The sequence below is a fragment of the Ranitomeya variabilis genome, chromosome 2, assembly GCF_051348905.1.
Source record: "Ranitomeya variabilis isolate aRanVar5 chromosome 2, aRanVar5.hap1, whole genome shotgun sequence".
NCBI classification, from domain to species: Eukaryota; Metazoa; Chordata; class Amphibia; order Anura; family Dendrobatidae; genus Ranitomeya; species Ranitomeya variabilis.
In genome coordinates, this window is record NC_135233.1 from 759,808,481 (window position 1) to 759,830,903 (window position 22,423).

A 22,423-nucleotide genomic window follows, 5' to 3' on the forward strand; every position below is an offset into this window, starting at 1 on the left:
GAGGGTAGAGCTGGTGGTGCAGTGGCTTGGTCGAGCAGTGGTTACGTCAGGTTGTAGGCTTGTCGGAAGAGGTGGGTCTTTAGGTTCTTTTTGAAGGTTTCGATGGTAAGCGAGAGATTAATACGTTATAGTAGAGAGTTCCAGAGTTGGGGTGATGCGCGGGAGAAATCTTGTATGCGATTGTGGGAAGAGGAGATAAGAGGGGAGTAGAGAAGGAGATCTTGTGAGGATTGGAGGTTGCATGCAGGTAAGTACCAGGAGACGAGGTCACAGATGTATGGTGGAGACAGGCTGTGGATGGCTTTGTATGTCATGGTTAGGGTTTTGAACTGGAGTCTTTGGGTAATGGGGAGCATTGACAGAGGGGAGAGGCCAGGGAGTAGCGGGGGGGAAAGGTGAACTAGTTGGGCAGCAGAGTTTAGTATAGTTTGGAAGGGTGCAAAAGTGTTAGAGGGGAGGCCACAGAGCAGAAGGTTGCAGTAGTCAAGGCAGGAGATGATGAGGGAATGGATTAGGGTTTTTGCAGATTCTTGGTTGAGGAATGTACGAATCCGTGAAATATTTTTGAGTTGAAGTCGGCAGGAAAGTGGAAAGGGCTCGTATATGTGGAATAAAAGTATTCTGGTTGCATTCAGTGATATGTTCCCATGCGTAACACATTGCAGTTGCCAAGAGTTCGACTGGGACTGTGTGGGAGGAGGGCCCACCGTCACCAGCAGCTATTTCCCAGGTGAGTAGAATAATTTTCTTTGTATATTTTTTGAAGAGCTGCAGAACTGTGACATGTTTTCTGGAAGAAGCCCAAGATGGGGCATATTATACCAGGATGGTTGACATATCTTAATTGAAGGGGCCCAAGATGTGGGACATGATACCAGAATGAGGGACAGTTATGAATGGAAGTGACCCAGGATAGCGGACATTATACTAGGAAAGGGAGACATTATACCAGGAAGGAACCTAGGATGCAGACATTATACCAGGATGGGGGATATTGTTTCTTGAAGGTTCCTAGGAAAGGGGGCATTATACCAGGAAAAGACCCATGATGGAGGACATTATACCTGGTAGGGGCCCAGAATTGAGGACATTATTACAGGAAGGGGCCAGTATGAAGGACGTTATTACAGGAACAGGAGAGGATGGGGTACATTGTTACAGGAAAAAGGCACATGATGAGTGACATTATCACAGGAACCGGTGGAGAACGGGACATTATTGCAACATTCGACATTGTGGATCACCAGCTCCTCCTCACTATGCTATGCTCCATTGGCCTCAAGGATATCGTTCTTGCTTGGTGTTCTCCTCCTATCTCTATGACCACTCCTTCACTGTATCTTTTGCTGGCTCCTCCTCCTCTCCTTTTTCCGTTACTGTCGAGGTTAATCAAGGATCAATTTCAAACCCCGTCCTCTTCTCCTTCTATACTGCTCCTATAGGACAAATAATCAGTGGATTTGGTTTTAAGTACCATCTCTATGCCGATGACACCCAATTATACAACTCTACTCCTGACATCACTCCTGCATTATTACAAAACACCAGTGATTGTCTTTATGCTGTCTCTAGCATCATGTCGTCCCTCTATCTGAAACTGAACCTGTCAAAAACTGAATTCCTTGTTTTTCCTTCCTTCTCTAACCTACCTATGCCTGATATTGCTATCTCCGTGTGTGGTTCTAAAATTACTTCCCTGCAACATGCCCGCTGTCTTGGGGTTATACTTGATTCAGATTTTTCCTTCACTCCCCATATCCGATTACTCACCCACTCATGTAATCTACACCTCAAAAACATTTCTAGAATTCAACTGTCATGCCTCGGTTGTCGAGTGTCCAGGGCCCAGGGTCTCCTTCTCAGTCCATAATGCTAGGGGCATCCTAGCTCACCCTGTTCCTCAGATTACTTCTGATGGTGAAAAAGCCGAGGCCATATACTTTTTCTTAGCTCCTGAATCCACCATCAGTCTGTACTCTTCCCCAGGCAGGGAAGAGGGGAGTAGTGGTGTACTGTAATACACCAACCAGACTAACAAGTTAATACGAACAGGGGTAATGAAAATACCAAACATTCAAATATACTCACACATACAACAGAGGATGGCACCGGGAAGTGGAGGATGGGGTCAAACCTAATTAAGAGAAGAAAGGGAATTATCACACAGCCAAAACCACAACAGTCCCAGATAAATCCACCAAAAACAACCAACAACAACCTCCAGGCATGCAGCATAAGCTACTCTGAGATTCAGTGCTAGCCAGGGCTTAGTTTATATAGAAGATGGGAATGGCTTACAGTGCACAGCTGAGAGCCTTAATGCAGGAAAGCTTCCAGGAGCTCTCTACTGAGCAGATTAACCTTTGCACTGCTAAAAGAAATTTAGACCATTTAATATGGAGGTGAAGTACTTCTAACCAGTGCAGGAGTAGGTGAAATCAGACAGTCTTTTGGCTCCTCTCTGTCGCTGTAAACCCGTGACATCAACCTTTTCTTACCTTTGACTATGCAAAAACTCTTACTGTTGCTCTTATTTATTCTCGTCTGAACTATTGCAACTCTCTACTAATTGGTCTCCCTCTTACTAAACTATCCTCTCTCCAATCCATCCTGAATGCAGAAACCACGATCATATTCCTCGCCAACCGCTAAACCGTTGCCTATACCCTGTGCCAGTCATTGCACTGGTTGCCTATCCAATATAGAGCTGAATATAAACTCATCACTCTCACCCACAAAGCGCTCCATGCTTCAGCACCACCCTAGATCTCCTCCCTCGTCTCAGTCTACTACCCTACCCATGTTCCCCATTCTGCTAATGACTTAAGATTTACATCTTCAATAATTTGAACCTCCCATTCTCATCCCCAAGGCTTCTCATGAGCTCTGACAATTCTTTGGAATGCATTACCTAGGGCACTTTGATAAACCTGAATACCAATAGCTTTAAGAGTGACCTAAAACCGCAATTCTTTAGACTGACCTATTGCCTCAACATACTTATCTAACTTTCCCTATTTTGCCATTGCAAAATTTTCTTCAAAACAAGGACCCTCGTAACATTTGTTCACAAACACCATGCACTTAATAGCCCTCTGTGCCCATACACCTACTGGTTGGTGACCGGTTCATGTAGTATTACGTGAACACCCTATTTATTATATTGATGGCTGGACTGTACATTACAAACAATTGTTACCATCCGCCTTTCGTGTCTGCTCCATTTCCTGATGTAAGCTTGCGAGCAGGGCCCTCACTCCTCTAGGTATCTGTTGATTTATGTGATTATGATTACTGTTATTCTGTAACGTCTTCCATTGTCTGTACAAATACCCTCTAAAAAGTAAAGTGCTGCGGAATATGTTGGCGCTACAGAAATAAAATTATTATTATTGTTAGTATTATTACGCCAAGAAGTACCCAATCAATAGTTGCACAAAACTTTTTGTACTTTTGGCATTTTAACACTATTGCTGGCCAGCTTCAACACCTTTTTGAAAACTGGGCTGAAAAAAAATATGAAGGGTAACAAATTTGTTATATTTTCTGCTTAAAAAAATATTATTTATAACAGTATTATGCTCCATTGCATTACTGGAGCATATTTCTTACAGTGATGCACAGCAGCTGAAGATGCGACAAATTCATTGATTCTTAATGATAATAGTGCATCTTACTCCAGTAAATTCTTCATGATGGTTTGATGTGAGGCACGGTGCAGTAGCCACAGGCGAGGCAATAGTCTTTTTACAACCCGGCGTGCTACATGAAAGTGTAGGTCTTGGCTTGGTGTGTAGATTTGTGCTGTAAGGGCCTTACGTCAGTGCCAACTGCTTGTAGCCGATGGTGTGATCTGTCCAGAACCGTAAGCTCCACAGTTCAACGAGGGTGACCACCATTCAAAAACAGTCTTTACTCAACGGTAACTTGGTAAGGACTATATACAAGGGATAGAGGGTACATAGTCTTGTGGAGTTTTCCTTTACCATATGAAGCATTTTACACACAGTATCCTTCCTTTGTAAGAAGTTTTATTGTCCTGTGATTGAGGTCTGGTACATGGTTTCCAAAACTTTCATACTCCTCATCTATGAACTGTTCCAATATTTAAGGCCACAGCTGTTTCTTTCCTTCCCATATTGAAAGTTCTGTTTCACATCACTTGTCTTATCTATTACATTATTCCTGTGTCCTGTAGTGCTTAAATATGTGACCCTTCAAATTGTGGTTACAAGAAAAAAAGGATTTGGTACTGTGTTAGAAAGTTGAAGAAAGATTGCTCTCAATGGGAAAAACATGATAATCTTGTAGTTATGACACTTTTTAATGGCTAACAAAGCTTTCGAGACTTCTTAGGTCTCTTCATTGGGCATGGTATAACGAAGTATCTGAAGAAACACATATATGGATACAAAAAAAGAGGTATGGCATGATAAATGGACATTTAAATAAACAGCTCAGAGAATGAATCCTTAATGTATTAGATTAATGGTGTGAAAGTTTTATAGGCCCAATATTCAAGTAAGATCAGAGGCCTGGTGCCCTCACTGTCTCTGGAGCAAATTCCTCTTCTTTTGTACTGAGCCATAAATCCTCCTGATATATTTAGTCCTGTGTGGAGGGAATCAAAGACTGTAATAAGTTTGTATTCCCAAACCCTTTAATGTTTTTGTAATTAAAAGTTGTCATTTAATATGACCACTCATGTTGTTTATGTTGCGTTCTGAACCACAGAAACGTTTTGCCACCAGTAAATGTTTTGGTTTTTTTTTAATCATGTGGGGGTGAGACCTCATCCTTGCTCTCAGTTTGTGTCCTGTTTCTTCCACATAGAGACCCCCAATAGGACATATAGCACAGAATTAAGTACACCACATTGGAAGACAAACATATGAATGTCCAGTGAATCTTATAGCCCTGCTGTGTGTTGGGAGTCTGTTTCCTGCTTTTGGTCTCAACATGAGTGCATGTTTTGCAGCTCTTCACATTGCAAGGATAAGTTCATCTTGGTGTATCCGAGGGCATTGAACTTGGGATTGCGTTGTTTCTTAAATTTGGTCTGTAGCACAGCAAGGGAGGGTCTTTTAACATTGTTTTGAGCCAGTCATCCTTGTGTAGGATGTGGTGAAGTTTTTTAACAGTTTTTCTCAGTACCTCAGGCTGTTGGTTGAAAGTCACCAACAGAGGTACATGATTATTTTCCTCTTTTTCTCCGTATTGAAGTAAATGACTTCTAGGGATCCTTGTGGCTCTAATGATCTGATCATCAATGGAGGTGGACTGGTAGCGTTGGTTTAAAAATGTCTTTTTAAGATGGGTTAAGTGTTCATCCCTGTCCGTTGGACTGGAACAGATACGATTATATTAAAGGGCCTGGTTGTAGAGATGGAACCATTGAACCGTTTTGAATTTTTATGGTAGTTTCTAGAAAGTTGATTTCCATTTTTGAGTTGCCCCATGTTAAGTTTATGGTGGAATGAAATGTACTGAAATTGTCATGGAATTTTACGGGTTCTTGTAAGACTCAGTTCAGATTATTAGATGTCATTGATGTAACGAAAGTAATCCAAGGGTTTGATGGAGCAGGATGCTAACAACTCATTTTCCAGCTTAGCCATGAAAAGATTGGCATACTGAGGTGCCATTTTCCTACCCATAGCAGTTACGGTGTGTTTTAGATATACAAGTGCTTCTCACAAAATTAGAATATTATCAAAAAGTTAATTTATTTCAGTTTTTCAATACAAAAAGTGAAACTCCTATATTATATAGAGTCATTGTAAACAGAGTGATCTATTTCAAGTGTTTATTTTTGTTAATGTTGATGATTATGGCTTACAACCAATGAAAACCCAAAAGTCATTATCTCAGTAAATTAGAATAATTATCAAAAAAACACCTGCCACGGTTTCCTAAACATTTAAAATGTCCCTTAGTCTGTTTCAGTAGGCTTTACAATCATGGGGAAGACTGCTGACTTGACAGATGTCCAGAAGGCAGTCATTGACACAGGAGGGTATGCCACAAAAGGTCATTGCTAAAGAAGCTGGCTGTCCAGAGTGCTGTATCCAAGCATATTAATGGAAACTTGAGTGGAAGAAAAAAGTGGGGTAGAAGAAGGTGCACAATCAACAGGTATAGCTGCATCCTTGAAAGGATTGTTAAGAAAAGGCCATTCAAAAATTTTGGGGAGAGTCACAGGGAGTGGACAGCTGCTGGAGCCATTGCTTCAAGAGCCACCACACACAGACGTATTGAGGATATGACGCATTCCTTGTGTCACGCCACTCATGACCAATAAAAAACTCTAGAAGCGTCTTAACTGGGCCAAGGAGAAAAAGAACTGGACTGTTGTTCAGTCGTCCAAGGTCATGCTTTCAGATGAAAGTAAATTTTGCATTTAATTTGGAAATCAAGTTCCCAGTGGGGGAGTGGAGAGGCACACAATTCAAGCTGTTTGAGAGCTAGTGTGAAGTTTCTACACTCAGTGATGGCAAGGGGAGCCATGTCATCTGCTGGTGTAAGTCCACTGTGTTTTATCAAGACCAAAGTCAGTGCAGCCATCTACCAGGAAATTTTAGAGCACTTCATTCTTCCCTCTACCAACAAGTGTTTTTAGAGATGGAAATTTCATTCTCTAGCAGGACTTGGGACCTGTCCACACTGCCAGTACTAATACCTGATTTAAAAACCATATAATTGTGCTTGATTGGCCAGCAATCTCACCTGGCCATAACCCCATGTTTTAAACTGGTGTTATAAAGTATTCTAATTTACTGAGATGACGTTTGGATTTCATTGGCTGTAAGCCATAATCATCAACATTAACAGAAATAAACACTTGAAATAGATCACTCTGTTTGTTTCTATATGAGTTTCATTTTTTGCATTAAGGAAGCACTTTTATCTATCTCCTTGCCGAAAGACAAAAAGTTGTGTGAGGGTAAGTCTGGTGAGTCTTGATACAGACTCAGAAGGCATTTTATTTTTGTACGTCATTAAAGGGTATCAAATTACAAGATTTTCTTTTTTTTTTTCCCACCGAGAGCAATCTTTCTTCACATTTTGTCATTCTATACCTGATGAAGGGACCTGTGTAATCTTGAAAATTTGCAATTTACCATCTTTTCAGTTAGCCATTAAAAAGGTATCAACCACTAAGGACTCTCAAATATTACTATTTTTCTATCTACTGGCCAACACGGTCCAAATATATATATTTTTTCTGTACAATTATATTATTGTCTTGCAGCTAAATATAGTTTTTTCTGATATTCACTTTTGTAATTGCTAGCTTAAACATTTTGATTATGCCTTGACAAATCATCTCACAATCATTGCCATTATGCAAATTGATAGCAGTGAAGAAAATAAAAATAAAAGGAGTCATAGCCTTATAATACTCTCAGCCTACAGCCTGCAGTGATCCTCAACCTACTGAACCACCACATGACTAGCTCTACTCTCTCCTAGTGTATCCTCACCCATCCCCTGCAGACTGGGAGCCCTCGCAGGCAGGGTCCTCCCTCCTTCTGTACCTGTTTTGCTCATGTTTATTGTATTTGTCTATATTTGCCCCCTTTTTCACATGTAAAGCACCATGGAATAAATAGCGCTGTACAAAAAAAAAAAATAATAATAATAATCTATATTCTTATTTTTTCATTATGCCATTAGGTTGATTTACACACCTGTGTTAAGCAGTCAATACTACTATATACCCATTTAGGTCAAGAGACCCGTCACCAGTATGTGCATTGTCATCTTAGTAAGGACATTGAAGCATGCATGTGGGGGAATCTGGCTGTCATGGGGCAGTAATGGGAAAACAGGAGATGAGGAATCTGGGCCCCTGAACGGCCCCTCAAGCTAGGGGGAGCCCTGACTTTCCTTATCTTGAGGGTACCCTTGACGGTAGGGAGGCCCAAGTCACCGACCTGTCCCTATCTCCTGTTAAGCCCTGAGCTAAACCTCAACCCCCACCCCAGGAGGTGAACAATGTAAACTGCACCACAAAGCAAATAAACAGGACTACACAATATGAGAGTGAGGGGAACACAATACCAAAAGGGGAATGCACAAACAACAAAGGGACCATGTAAAAAAACTCAGCACTTAGCTTGTGCACACCGCTGATTAACTCCACACCCCACAAATAGTACAGCAACAGGACTCCAAACACCAGACTTGGCTGACACCAGGGAGCTGCTCCTGGTCTCCAACCTGTATCACCAACAGTCAGCTGATGCACCAGGTGACCTTTTTAAGGATATGGGAATGGTCACCAGCAACATCAGTTGACCAGCAGCACTGCAGTAGCACCAGCTTGCCAGAGGGGAAAAACTGCATTTAACCCCCTCTGGCCTGAAAGGAAAAAAGTTTTAATGTGAGTGGAACCAGAGCTGCCCCAATTCCAAAAATGGATTGTGACACTGGCCTTAATCTATTCATTTTCATTGTCTGACTTTTGAAAGAAAAATAGAGCTACACTTTGGCTACAACCGTTCTCTGTGACCACTTAAAGTTCTCATGCTGAGAATCCCCTCTGCTCAGATAATGGTTAAGACAGCTGCAGGATTAAAAAGGTCGGCCCTTGATCTTGTACTGTATGTATTTCTACAGAGGGTAGTGGAGACCTAATTAGCCACTGAGTGTACCCATGTATTATTCTTAAGCAGTGAATATGCCATCACTATTTAAATCACCAGCACACTATGCTTGCTAGATGTAGATCTAGATGAGACATTTTCACTTGAAAATTTAAAATAATTGGTTTAATTCGCAAAATATAATAGCTAGCATTGACCTTTAGAACCTAGCCATACGATCGTACATTGGTATGGTGTGTAAACTTAATGCCATGATCTAGATTTAGGTTTTTCTCAGGTTATTTATTCTTAAATATTGCCATATTACACAGTGCTTTACGATCTTTATCACAGTCCCCAATGGAGATCACAATCTACATTCCCTATCATTATGTCTTTGGTGCGTGGGAGGAAACTGGAGTACCCAGAGAAAAACCATGCAAACACTGGGAGAACAAAGAAACTCCTTATTTCTTAATATTTTTCTGCTAGACCTCACCAGCCACATTAGGATGATGCTTGAGGCTCGAGATAGTAGTAGAGGCCAACAAAATTACCTCAGTTTGTGTCGTTAACATGCCATCACACTATTCTTGCTTTACACATTCAATTAACACGTTCAAGATCAGGCCTTATACCCCCTATCATGACCAGGTATTCTTTTTTCTTTTTGCGGATATTGGGCCATATCAGTGGGAAAATAAAGGAAACAAGAGATGAGAGAATAAATTTAAGTGGAATTGAATTATATTAGTATTTTTTTTAAATATATATATGTTCAATAAAATGCATAATTTTTTGGATTAAAAATAATAGTGGCCAGTAGATGCCATTTTCCTGAGCCATGGAAAACCATCAAATGTTGTTAAAAATATTTAAAAAAATCCTCTCTTTAAAAAAAATCTTACTGCTTATCTCTCAGACCATCTGTGTCACCTATCCGTTACTATCCACATCTTCACTCTGAAATCCACAAGTCTCTTATGCTGGGCCAGGACTTGCATCTTTGAGGCCTAGAATGATTCTGATGGCATTATAGCATCAACCAGTGCACCATGACCTTGTGCAGAACCCTCCTGAGTCACATTAACATTAATGTTCTGCCTCTTAAGTTCTACAGTCAGTATGAGACTGCTAATGCGGCTCTCATAGCTTTCTCAGACATCAAAGGGAACTGTGAGTGAAGAAGCGCATGAGAGGACTCTAACTGACTGCAGTACTGACATGGCCTAACAATGTCACACTTGCACCAGCAGACCTGCTGCAGCCATCTCTGGAATGCCGCCAAATGTAGGTGGTAATGGCCAGCTCCTTTAGGATAGGTAGACAGAAAAGGCTAAGGCAGTAAAGTTAGCTCACTGTCACTGTAATAGTTGTAGGACTAATCTATGACCATTTGTCCCTTGTGACATGGAACACTTTTCATTCCTGTATGTAACTCATTAACTCATGTATTTAGCCTTGCTTATATGGGAGACTCTTTTGCCTGTTTGTTAATATAATATGTTTTTGGTTGCCACCTCCTCTTTGTCAGTTGTGTAGGTCCACTTTTTTCATGCATGTAAAGGACATAGATTTTTGAAAAAGAGACGCATTTTGTCTATGAAAGATAGTGCGTATACAAGGGTGTAAAAGATGTAGCCAAATTCAGATCAAATGGCTAATGTTGAGGATCAGAATAAATTGGACTTGTGGACTTTTTCTGCCCAGTATTTTTATACGCAAATCTGAGCGAGGCCTAACAGTCCTACCCATGTTGAGGCATTGAAAAGGGTCTTTTTTTGTCACATAAAAGAGATTTTGCAGCTATAATCACCTCTGGTCCTTTCTGGTCTCCTCAGCTGTACCTCACCAAAAACTGTGAAGTGTCTCCCAATTTGAGAAGCCTTGTCCTATAGGATAGCTTCACGACTTTCCAAAAAGGTTTATCCTCATCTGAACCTTAGGCAAAGGATACAAGCAGTTTACAATTTTGAGGAGACATCTCACAAAATTCAGTGGGTGATTCTTAATAATGAAAGAAGCTACACTTTTAAAAAAAAAAGTTTAATATTTTTCTATGCAGACGAAACCTGGCAATACGTCATGCCACTTTAGTAAATGAAATGAAGTCCCCTGATTTTCATTACTATTATAATAAGATTATAGACAGTTACATTTTTTTATTAAACTGAAGAAAGCCGCTCTTGTTCTGTCTAAATGTATTTCCCAATCAGGAAGCTACTGTAAAGCTCTGGAGGTATGTTACTAAAATACCGTACATTGTGGGTATAAATGGAGTCTGTCACCCCCACAATGCATTTTAAGTGAGCTACACAGTGTTGTAGAGGCCTGAGCCCCTATAAAAATCATATTCTAATGCACTATACATTATTATCACTGGTGAGTGTGGGTATTAGCGGTCTCTCTGACCGGCTCCCCTGGCTGACATCTTGTACAGGCAGAGGTGGTCTATGTGTATATTATGGCTCTGTCAACTTCATCAGCATGAGAAGTTAGTCAGGGCACAGAGACAAGCGACCTGTTAATCACTGGTAAGATGCCGGAGAAGCCAGAGAGCTGTAAGTGCAGACCAAGCCCCTGCAATTGTAAGCTAATTTGCATAAGAATTTACCAACGGAGACACGGACTTATAATATAAAGATCGGGAAGTAATCAGTTCACATGACCATATTTATGTACTTGGAGCAATGTTACTCAATGAGGCAGTGGAGATGAGTGAATTTTTGCATCTGAAAAAAACAGGATGCACAGGTGAGACTCACCCAATCAAATCTATGGGTACATTAAAAAATGGGATGTCACGCAGAGGGACAGCATAGCATGTGATTCTGTAACTTAGGAAACTGTAAAGGTTCCTGTAAACGAATAATAGCTGCTGAGTAAAAAAAATACAAAACAAAAACAATTACACACTGATGACAAGTGAGAACAAATGGTCCACTTTTCTGGATGAAATGCTGAGCGTTTTTTTTTTTTTTTCTACGCTCGTGTGAACTTGGCCTTGCAGGTAGTTTACTGTGATGTTACTTTTCGCTCTAAAAACACTAGAGACACTTTGTACATTAATGACTGAGCCACATTTTCCAAATCATACCAGTGTAATTTTATGAGGTATTATCTGGAACGCGTTAACATATCCCATTGATTCTGAAAATGTTTTTTCATGACACATTGCATTTTATGTTAGTGGTAAATGGTGGTCAATATTATGTGTGTTTATTTGTGAAAATGTCAAAGATTTGACAAAAAATGTAAAAATGTCACAATTTTCAAACTTTAAATTTTTATACCCTTAAATCAGATGGTTACACGACACGAAATAGTTAATAACATTTCCCACATGTCTGCTTTACATCTGCTTCATTTTTTTAAACATATTTTTCTTTGTTAGAAAGTTAGAAGAGTTAAACGCTTATCAGCAGTTTATAATTTTTCCAATAAAAAAAAAAAAAAAAAAAACATTTTATTTTAGGGAATGCATCATATTTGTTTGAAGGGCCTTTTTGAGAAAATACCCAGAAGTAACCCCATTCTAAAAACTGCATCCCTCAAAATGCTCAAAACCACATACAAGAATTTTAAAGGAATATAGAAGGAAAAAATGTACATTTTCCTTTTTTTTTTTTTCAAAAGAATGTTACTTTAGTCACAATTTTTTTTATTTTCAAAAGGGTGACAGGAGAAAATGGTACTCAACATTTGTAGTGCAATTTCTCCTAAATACAGCGATACCCCATATGTGTTGGAAAACTACTGTTTGGATGCACAGCAGTGCTTGGAAGGGATGGGGCACCATTTGAATTTTGTAGTAAAACTAGCTGGGAAAGCGGAAGCTATGTCAGTGGAAACCTCCCCCAAGAGACCCCATTTTTGAAACCACACCCCTCTTAAGGAACTTATCTAGAGGTGTAGTGAGTACCTTGAACTGCCACGTTTCTAACGTTATGATGAAAAAAAATTGTTCTTGACACATTTTTTAAGGTATTCACTGAAAGGGTTAACTAGGGAGAAGGTCGTTCTGCACGTGGTGATACCAAATTTGTGTACTTTTATTGTTTATTTTTACATCATGCATTGCAATTCACCAGTATTGCAATGCATGAGACCTGTGTTATTACACAGGCAGTTCTCCTCTTACACTCAGCCTGTGGCTGGATGTAACAGGACACAGGGTTGGTGTAACAGGAGAACTGTCATTGTTTGACCTCTGAGTGCCATGACAAACATCGGCTCCCCGTGATTTCCGTGTCATGCTGATGGAGGTGAGAAAGGAAGCCTAGTCCTCACAACCTTCCAAATGTCATGATTGCTCTCAGTCGTGACATCTAGAGAGTTAATGAGCCATTGGGAGGTACTGGCACTGTCCAAGGATCACACTGCAGGAGCTCGGCCATTAGCTGTGCTGAGCACCTGCGGAAGGTGCTCATTTTTTATGCGGTGATCGGTCAGTCAGATTGATCAATCACAGCCCTCTAAGTGCGCGGACCAATGACATAGGTCCCTGCATCTCTTCCCGTGCTATTCAGCTGTCAGCACGGCACTGTCACTGTATGTTTACAAACAGTGTCAGTTTTAAAGCATGACTGACATAGCACGTCATGGTGCGGTAACTGACACCTGCTCATGATGTGCTATGCCTGTCATTACTCGTAGTCGTAAAGGGGTTACATAGAAATAAAAAATATAAACAGGATAATAGCATACTTTATCCTAAGGAAGTCATAGTAAATGAAATACTGTTATATGAAAATAATTGGTCTCCATTTTCTTAAGTATATGTATTATAAACCGCATTAAATGGTCTGTTCCTTATATAACATTGATCTGAATGGTCTGGTCCCCACTAAATCACCAGTGCAACAAAGCTTGGACATTCTTATTAGCTGTCTGTTATGTTAAAAGTTTCCCTTGTAGAGGTCAGATTGTAACTTTCCCAAGACACAGAGCTGAGAAGTGAAGCTTTGGGACAAAGAGCAGATGCCTTGTAAAAATCTATCGGAGCACCAATCTACAATAACAGGAAAATCCATGTTACACAAATCATTAGATTAGGTTATTTTATATATTATATATGGACTTTATTGTAGCTGCTAAATGAAAGCTGGTTGACAGGAAAACTAGAACTTTTAGGTGGTACTGTTAAAGTGGTGGTGGTAGAAAAGAATGTGGATTATTTTGCAGGTACAATGAGCTCAAATCTCCGTCTCCTCCAATCCGAGCATAAAGCATGTCATGAACAGAAAAAACACCTGCTTTAAAGGGAACCTGTCAGTAGAATCAGGCCTCCGCAGCCTGCAGATCATAGGAAGCTGAACAATGTGATACCCTGATATCTGCAATCTGGAAAAAAAAATCTCTTCTTACAGAGAGCTGCTTGCAAGTTTAGGCTACTTTCACACATCAGGTTTTTTGCATCAGGCACAATTCGGCGAATGTTGCAAAAAACGGATCCAGCGCAGATTGTGAAAAACTGATGCGACGGATCCGACTAGCATATTCAGATAATTGGATTAAAAAAAAAATTTGGAGCATGCTCAGTTTAAAAAAACGGGATCCGATGCCGGAATCTGTCATTTTCCGGTTCCGCACCTTCTGGCTCCCATAGGCTTCCATTCTAGCAAACAGCTGGAAGCGCCGAATCCGGCACTTCCAGCTTTTTCGCCGGAGACAAAAAACGTTGCTATGGACATTTTTTCCACAAATCGGAAACGGCAGATTTGCCAGATCCGGCAAAAACCGGACGAAACGCAAGGTCATCCGGCGCAATCCGACACTAATACAAGTCTATGGGAAAAAAAAACAGATCCGGCAGCAACATTCGCCGGATCCGTTTTTTGGAAAATTAGCTTGATTGAGCCTGATGGCGAAAACCTGATGTGTGAAAGTAGCCTTTCTTAGTCACATGTATTATTCACACTCAGGTTTTATGGTTCGTAATATGGGTTTTGTCATCAGCTTTGCTATTATTTTTTACATTTTACATATACGGTATAGCCAATGCTCTATGACTTCTCTACATAACTTGGTTTGTTTTGTTACAGTGATCAAAACCATTAGGCTATTGCCTATTAAAGGGCGGTAGTCTTTTTAGACAATGCCCTGTTATGAGAAGCTTAACCTAGGGATGAGAAGATTGTTAATTCATACCTTTGGCATGGTCCTGCAGGTAAGCAGGGGCAGATTTGGTTGTCCAGCATAGAAGGAGCGCAGAGATACTGAAGCTGGCCAAATCCAATGATCAACCAATGTTTGCAGGCCACCTCTGATAGACTGCAGAGGTGGCTGGTATTCTAGACAATGAACAATAAACTATTAGGCTGGGGTCACACTTGGGAGTTCAGCACGAGAAACTTGCGTGAGTCTCTCGCATCAAATCCTGGCACTGCCGCCGGCACTCAGGACCGGAGCGTGCAGCTGCATGAATTTCTATGCAGCCGCATGCTCCAGTCCTGAGTGCTGGCGGCAGTGCCGGGACTTGATGCATGAGTTTCTCGCATTGCACACACAAGTGTGACCCCGGCCTTAGAATTAAAAATCCCTTCATCTATGAGAATGAAGAGGATTTTTTAATAAGAGGTATATTGCAAAGTAGCTTGTTTTTAGAAGCAGTTTGTCACTTTACCCATGTAACAAATGAGACCACCACTTTTAATGTACTGGCTTTCAGTGTAGTGAATGGTTGTACCCATTCCCCAAAAAGTGAGACAGATTTTGTTCCTGGTTTCTGATAACTAAAAATCTTTAATTTAATTTATTCATTTCATATTATTTATGTTTCGACCATTTCAACTACCAAGAAGGCAGCTTGCCTCAGTTATAAAATCTCCACCATGAACCTCCCTCATTACTTGTAGAATATTGTCATAAACTTTTCTGAAATTTCAAAATGACCCATTAGTCTCAGCATCTCACAAGTCACTGAAGGCAGCTCAATGCGAATGCTCTTGACAGCACATGTATTTTTTTTGCCATTTAATTTTGATAAAGAAAAAAAAGAAAAAAATAGCGACAAAGAAACCTAGAAAACCGAAACCAAGCAAATGTAAACTTAGTCTTTCCTCATTACATTTGTATTCTTTAAGGAAAGAACAACTTGTTGTGCACTGATAAAAACATTTGGCACAGAATAGTAATGTGTGAAAGACCGAAGTGTTACTATATAAAGACAGTGCTGCATTTGGATATCTTTTTTTAGGAGTGTTTGATGATGAGCACAGATTACTGAGCCAAAGCGATTTCTGTAAGGCAATGTTGTGTGCTCATGGATTTTACCCACTTATATAGATGCATCATATTCGACAGCACTTCACAGACATCATCATTACTGTCCCCATTGGGGCTCACAATCTACATTCCCTATCAGTATGGAGTGGAGTGTGGGAGGAAACTCGCACAAACATGGGGAGAACATACAAACTCCTTGCTGATGTTGTCATTGGTGGGATTTGAACCCAGGGGCCCAACGCTGCAAAGCAACAGTGCTAACCACTGAGTCACCCTCGTGCCTATAACATCTGCTTCACATTATTATTGTTAATATCATCATTATGATGTTAGCTCCAAGATTGGGGATTGTGCTTTGTGTATACTCTTAGTTGTGCTCTAGATACTTGAGTTTGAGTTTAAAAAAAAAGATTTCAGTTTTCTAGGCTTATGTGAATGTCACTTTTTACTCTTCATTTTGGCTGGCCAGAGACACAAACCCTAAATGGAGTCTGTCAGCTCAAAATGACTGTTCAAACCAAGCATAGGAGCTTTGTGCACACTCGGCATGGCACCTTCTCACCTGCTTATTTTGCATCTATTTTTGCCCTGCTCTTCCTCAATAGACAGTTCTGGCTTTGCAGGATCCACAGAAGGGCGTTGATGACGCATACAAGCTACTGTACGGTCCTCCTTATTTGAATGATGTATGACCCGATCTGGTCGCTTTTTGATCATGCGGATGAAGGCATTTTTCACTACTGTCTGGGCACAATAATGAACTTTTTACTATTTTACTGGAGCATTGTGCTTCTTATCTTCATAAATGTCTTTATTTTTTTCTTCCTTGAAAGAAGAATTTAGAAACACTCAATTTATACATCTTGACTCTGATTCATCATTTACATTATTTGGCGCTTTTTTAAGCCTCATTTCTTTTTTGGCTTCTAGTATTCATTGCTGTTTTTTGCACCGTGTTCTTCAAAATGGTGATAACGGTTCAGTAATTTTGCAAAGTAAAAAATTATCTATATTTTGGTCTTTAACCCTTTTTCAGTAAATGGAGCAAACATTGTGCAAAATGTTCTATTGTACATAAAATCTCTCCAGGTGGAATTACAGTGCACTTGTCAGGAATGTTGTGATTTTTCGAAAAGTCACAAATGAATCCAGCCACTTGTGTTTCCCCAGTACTATGATGGTAGAATGCTGCAGACTGCTGTAACAACAAAAATCAGACTGCTATTAAGGCTACAATCGGGGGGGGACATGAATTATTCTGGCTTATGCTTTAACTAATTTTACTTGCAGAGTATCAAATGAATAATTAATGGGGCCTAACATTGAACTATTAAAGTGATTGTCCACTACCTAGATAAAATATTTTTTTAGGAAATTCTCACCCTTCTAAAATAAAAAAACATACTCACCTCCCACATCAATGCCATTCAACGATGCAGGTGCAGGATCTCTCAGAGCTGCTGCATTCAATCAGTGACTTCTATTGGGTTGTTGTATTTGTAACGGGGGGCCAGGGTGGTAGTCATGGCGAGGTGCTGCTGTTCCAATGCACCCCGGTGCCTCGCTGCATTAACACAATGTCCTTTCTCTGGTGTGCTGTATATGTTGTGCATTTCACCCACCTGTGGGTCAGAGTTTTCCTCAGATTGCAGAGTCCCAGCTTTCTTCAGCAACACACAAAGATTCTCAAAGTCCAGATTCATTTTCAACAAAACTTAGCTCATCCAGTTTAGATGCAGAACCGCACAGCAATCTTGACATGTTATGGACACTCTTTTCCCTGAGCTGTCCCTGGTTCTTCCTGACGACATGTGTTCCCATACCATATCTCCCGGTACCTCAGCTTCCTGAATAGCCAGACTAACTTGTTTCTGGTGCTCCCCATTTATTTTCCCCATCCTGGGAGAACGTAAAGGATGCCACTGCCAATCCTTGCTAGACCATAGGATTCAGATGTTACAGAAGTTTCCCATAAGCCTAGCCGTTATTTCTCTCATGCTGCCCAGATCTGCTCGTGCTCCAATGTCTGTCCACCCGTAGGGCCTGGATTGACGAGCCTCGGTATTGACACAGCTCCGGTCTACAACCTCACTGTTCTCCTCCCTATACCTCAACTAACAAACCTTCCAGAACAATTTTCCTCACACTCTAACTCCTCCCACTGACTAGCCTCCTATCGGCTTAGCTATTTCTTGTCTCAACTCATTCTAAACTCCTACTCTATAGTGGGCCCCACTATTCTAAGTCCTGTTTTACCTCTTCAAACACTAAACCTTACCCAAATACTAAATTTCCCTATCTCTATCCCTAATCATGAAACATACACAATGCATGAACATCAGTACATTGTTTAACACATTCATGTACAGTAAAACAGTTACACTTCACATGTACAATGTGCCCGGTTTCATAAAGCAGGTACGCAGAGGGATGCATAGCACAAACTAGCCTCCAGCACACCCCCTACATGTTCACAAGACTTCTCCAACATTTTTTTCCAAGTGAAGTGAGAGCACAGCAGCCAAATAGCGGTTGCTGCTTGGCTGCAGGGATCACGTGACAATGTGACGTGAAAGCCTTGAGACCCGATTCCGACTTTCCTGGAATGGTGTAAATACGGAAGGTGAGTATATGTTATTTTTACAATGGGGACTACTTCATTTAACACGGGCTTTTCCAATTAAAGAGGGCAACATCTCAAATATTTCTAAGTAGTCCCAAAATAGAAAAAATAGAGAGGTGAATTCAAGGCCAAAAATGATTCCAGACTTTTCAAGTGTATTGTAAAATAAGTAGTTCAATTGTATTGTAAAATATTTAATTGTATTAGTATTTTTAATATTATATTATAGTGTGTGTATATATATATATATATATATATATATATATATATATATATATATATATATATATATATATACACACATTGTGATATATGTGATGCAGTAACCCCGGTAACAGGTAGGGGGCGCTGCATGATCTCCCCAGTATGCGCTTGGATACGTGATGGTATAGAGAGGAAGTTTGGCAGGATTGTGAATGGCCAATATGTGTGTTGCAGAGGAGGTTACTCTGCACTGTCAATCTGATTGTAAGTTGGTCTGCTGGGACCTGTAGTCCCTCAAGAGTTTGTGTTATGTGTATAGTTCTCATGGGAGATTGGCAGGGCTAGTCATGAGAGATGGGAGGGTCAGACTAGCCACACACACACTCCCACCCAGGGGAGTGGTTACCAGTATGTAACGTGACCAGGGTGTGGGTCAGTGTTGGTTGTGAGCTCCCTGTGTGTGGAGCTGAGAGGTGTGTCCGGTAGGTCCTGTGTGGTTCCTGTGTATGGACCTGACCGGTGAAGGTGCTGGATTGTCCTAGGAATGACTAGGGTCCTGCAAGCACCTGAGACGGATGATGCTGGATTGTCCTAGGAATGACTAGGGTCCTGCAAGCACCTGAGACAGTCGGTGTTGGATTGTCCTAGGAATGACTAGGGTCCTGCAAGCACCTGAGACCGTGAGACTTGGCTTCGGGTGGCCTGGGTATTGGACGTTCCCGGCTGGGGAAGGACGTCCTGAAGAATACCCGGACTAGGCCACCAGGCAGGGTCCTGGCTACCTGAGTGTTGGGAGGTCCTGCGACGAGGACCGGATCCCTGAATAGCACGAGGTTAGGACCGGGATCTGCGGAGCCAGGGACAGTTACTGTGTGGGGAAGCTGGAGTCCTTCGGTGAGGTCTGGACTGACTACTGGGTGCCGACCAGGCAAGTTGGGGATCCCCGTTAGGCAGCTTACCCAGAAGAGTGTTAACGGAGTGTGGGGAAGCTGGAGTCCTTCGGTGAGGTCTGGACTGACTACTGTGTATTGACCAGGCAAGTTGGTGATCCCCGTTAGGCAGCTTACCCAGAAGAGGTTAACGGAGTCGGCATGAGGAGCAGGAGCTCCCGTCAGGTACCAAAGAGACTGTTGGTGCCTGTTGTGTTTTATGTGATATAAGTAATGAACTTTGCATAACCCGGTTTATGGCATATTCAATAAACCGCATGGACTGTTTTGTTAGAAAATTGTGCCTGGCTACATTAATCCCGCGCCAAGTGAGTGTTCCCCAATACACTCAGTAAGAAAAGTCTTACATTGTCTTACATGTGGTGGAAAATGCGGGCAACGATCCAGGTGGCACACGTGGAGTTAATTGCTGTGGCAGAGCCACGAAGGTGACAAGCGTCTAGCTGCAACCGCGGCTACTCTCCACATGGCTCTGCACGGCTCCACCGCTGCCGCTTGTCACCTTCGTGACCCCGCCGAGTCACAGCAGACGCTTGTCACCTTCGTAACCCCGCCGAGTTACAGCTAGACGCTTGTCACCTTCGTGGCTCTGCCACAGCAATTAACTCCACGTGTGCCACCTGGATCGTTGCCAAAATTCTCCACCACATGTAAGAAAAGTCTTACATTGTCTTACATGTGGTGGAGAATTTTGGCAACGATCCAGGTGGCACACGTGGAGTTAATTGCTGTGGCAGAGCCACGAAGGTGACAAGCGTCTAGCTGTAACTCGGCGGGGTTATGAAGGTGACAAGCGTCTGCTGTGACTCGGCGGGGTCATGAAGGTGACAAGCGGCAGCGGTGGAGCCGTGCAGAGCCATGTGGAGAGTAGCCGCGGTTGCAGCGAGAGGTTCCGTAGCAGCCAGAGCTGCAGTGACAGCAGCGGTGACTTGTGGTTTGCTGCCGGTTATGTGTGACTGCAGCGTGAGCTGTGGCAGTGCCAGCAGGTGCTGGTGAAGAGTCGGAAAAAAAAAAAAAAAAAAAAGAGGGACATTTTTTTTTCTGTGTGCAGACTCTTAAAGGGCCAGAGTCACATTAGTGTATTGTGTGAACTGGGGTCTGAGTGCCGTGGGGAAGTCCACGGGGTGTATCCCAGGGAAAGAACTATCCCTAATTGTGAGCGGTGACCCAAACGGAGATGGTTGTCCAAAAGGGATCGGAGTCCCAAAAAGGGGCGGTAACCCGAACAGGGGTAGTGGCCCAAGAAGGGGTGGAATCCCGAAGGGGGGCTGAATCCCGAACAGGGGTGGTGTCAAAAAGCAGAGCACTTGTCCAAAAAGGGGGCGGAGCCAAAAAAGGGGTGGCAATGAGTGAGGAGCCACGTCTGTGTCCTTTTTGGCTGAATGGAGAGCGTGTGCAGGGGTTGTTAGACCCGGGGAGAGAAGCGTCTTTTCTGAGAACCCTGCCAGGAAGTTCTGTATCACCTGGGGACACTAAATGTCTTCAGGAAGCCACTCTCTCCGTTACTGCAGCTGATGTTTCCACATACCATGAGGTGGTTGTAGTCCCGAGCTGGCCGTGTCCTATGGTTATAGGACAAGATTTGGTGACACTGTGGGACTGGTGGAAAACGGGTGAAGTGTTTGTGGATGTTATGTGGAAGGGTGGTAGTATTAGTGAGAATGCGCCCCCTAGAGTTGACAGTCCTAAGGTGGGCGGGACCAAAGAAAATGATAAACGTGCCCAACTTACGAACATGCCACCTGAAGTGTGCCACAATGCGACTGGTAGTGGTCTGGTGGAAAAAATAAGTGGAGCTGACACCCAGACAGAGAGGGACTTGCGGGATCTTCGTACTCTGGGTGGTGACTATGACAGGTCATGGCCAGTAATAGGCGCTGGAGCGGAGTATGACCCTGTGCTAACACACGTACTGACACAGAGAAACGACAGGGCTCCACAGACTGAAGTCATGATAGCGGGGGCAGCCATTCCAGAAGTTGTGACCTGTTTAGGAAGGGACGGCTGGTTCCTGGATGACAGATCGGGTGGTGGTGACTCCCAATCAGACGGTGACGAAGGCGGTAAAGAGGGCAGTAAGACTGACTCTGGTATAAGGAGAAAAACTTCCTCCCGTCGCCGAAGACATAAAAGAGGCAAAGGGGCTGAACCAGTTGCGCCTTGTGAAGATTTGATGGGAGATACGGAAGACCTGGAGTGTGTGAAGTACTCTGAAGTCCCTGTGAATCAGGACGAAGCTAGGGTTGTCACTACTGAAGCCCTAGAGAGGGTTGAACCTGTTAGTGAAGAGATAGGAAGATCTCTGAAGAGGCAGAGTGTGGGTGAGCAAACTGGCCCATCTGAAATAGAGCTGATTAAAGAGACAGTGAAAGAACATGTCGAGCGAGAAAGGGTCCTGAGACAAGAGGCTGAGCACAGGGTGAATGAGCTGGAGAAGGAAGTCTCGGAGCTCAGAGGTCACCTGTTAACCTGGCAAGGTGTGAACAAAGCCTTAAGGGAAGATGTGAAAGGGCTCAGAGAAGCATTAAGTGGTCTTCTACAAGAGAAGAAGATGCTGGTCGAAGACTCACATCTGCTAATGCCCATCTTGACCAGGGGTCTGGAAGAGGGTAAAGCTGAAGAAGAGTGGGCGTTAAGAGCCGAACGAGATAGTCACCCGGTTGTGGCAGATGTCTTGTCGGAAAGGTCGATGGCAAAACAGGGGCCATCCGTTCCTGAAGAAAGTGAGAATCCACTCGTCAAGTGTGTGATAGATGTACCCGAAGAGGCGCAAGATGCATGTACCGGTGAGGGTGTGCATGAAGCCTTCAAAAGGCAGTAGAAGCGTGTAG

At 42.3% G+C, this 22,423-nt stretch overlaps 2 protein-coding genes across 5 annotated transcripts in view; one reads left to right on the forward strand and one right to left on the reverse strand.

The window, feature by feature from the left end:
- LOC143809899 (uncharacterized) overlaps nt 1-22,423 on the forward strand; it is an 848,616-nt gene that overhangs the window by 182,838 nt on the left and 643,355 nt on the right. The gene's annotated exons all lie outside the window — the stretch shown is intronic.
- Nucleotides 1-22,423, reverse strand: part of FHL5 (four and a half LIM domains 5) — a 105,012-nt gene that overhangs the window by 63,782 nt on the left and 18,807 nt on the right. Inside the window, exons 1-2 of one of the 4 annotated variants that reach the window (XM_077289698.1) lie at nt 2,089-2,134; nt 1,259-1,436 (exon numbers count right to left, since the gene is read on the reverse strand). The exons of 1 other annotated variant lie outside the window; for it this stretch is intronic. The gene's annotated coding sequence lies outside the window, so the exon portion shown is untranslated. Of the gene's footprint in view, nt 1-1,258; nt 1,437-2,088; nt 2,135-22,423 lie in introns of those variants that run through there. 2 more of the 4 variants (XM_077289697.1, XM_077289699.1) reach the window with 2 other exon arrangements.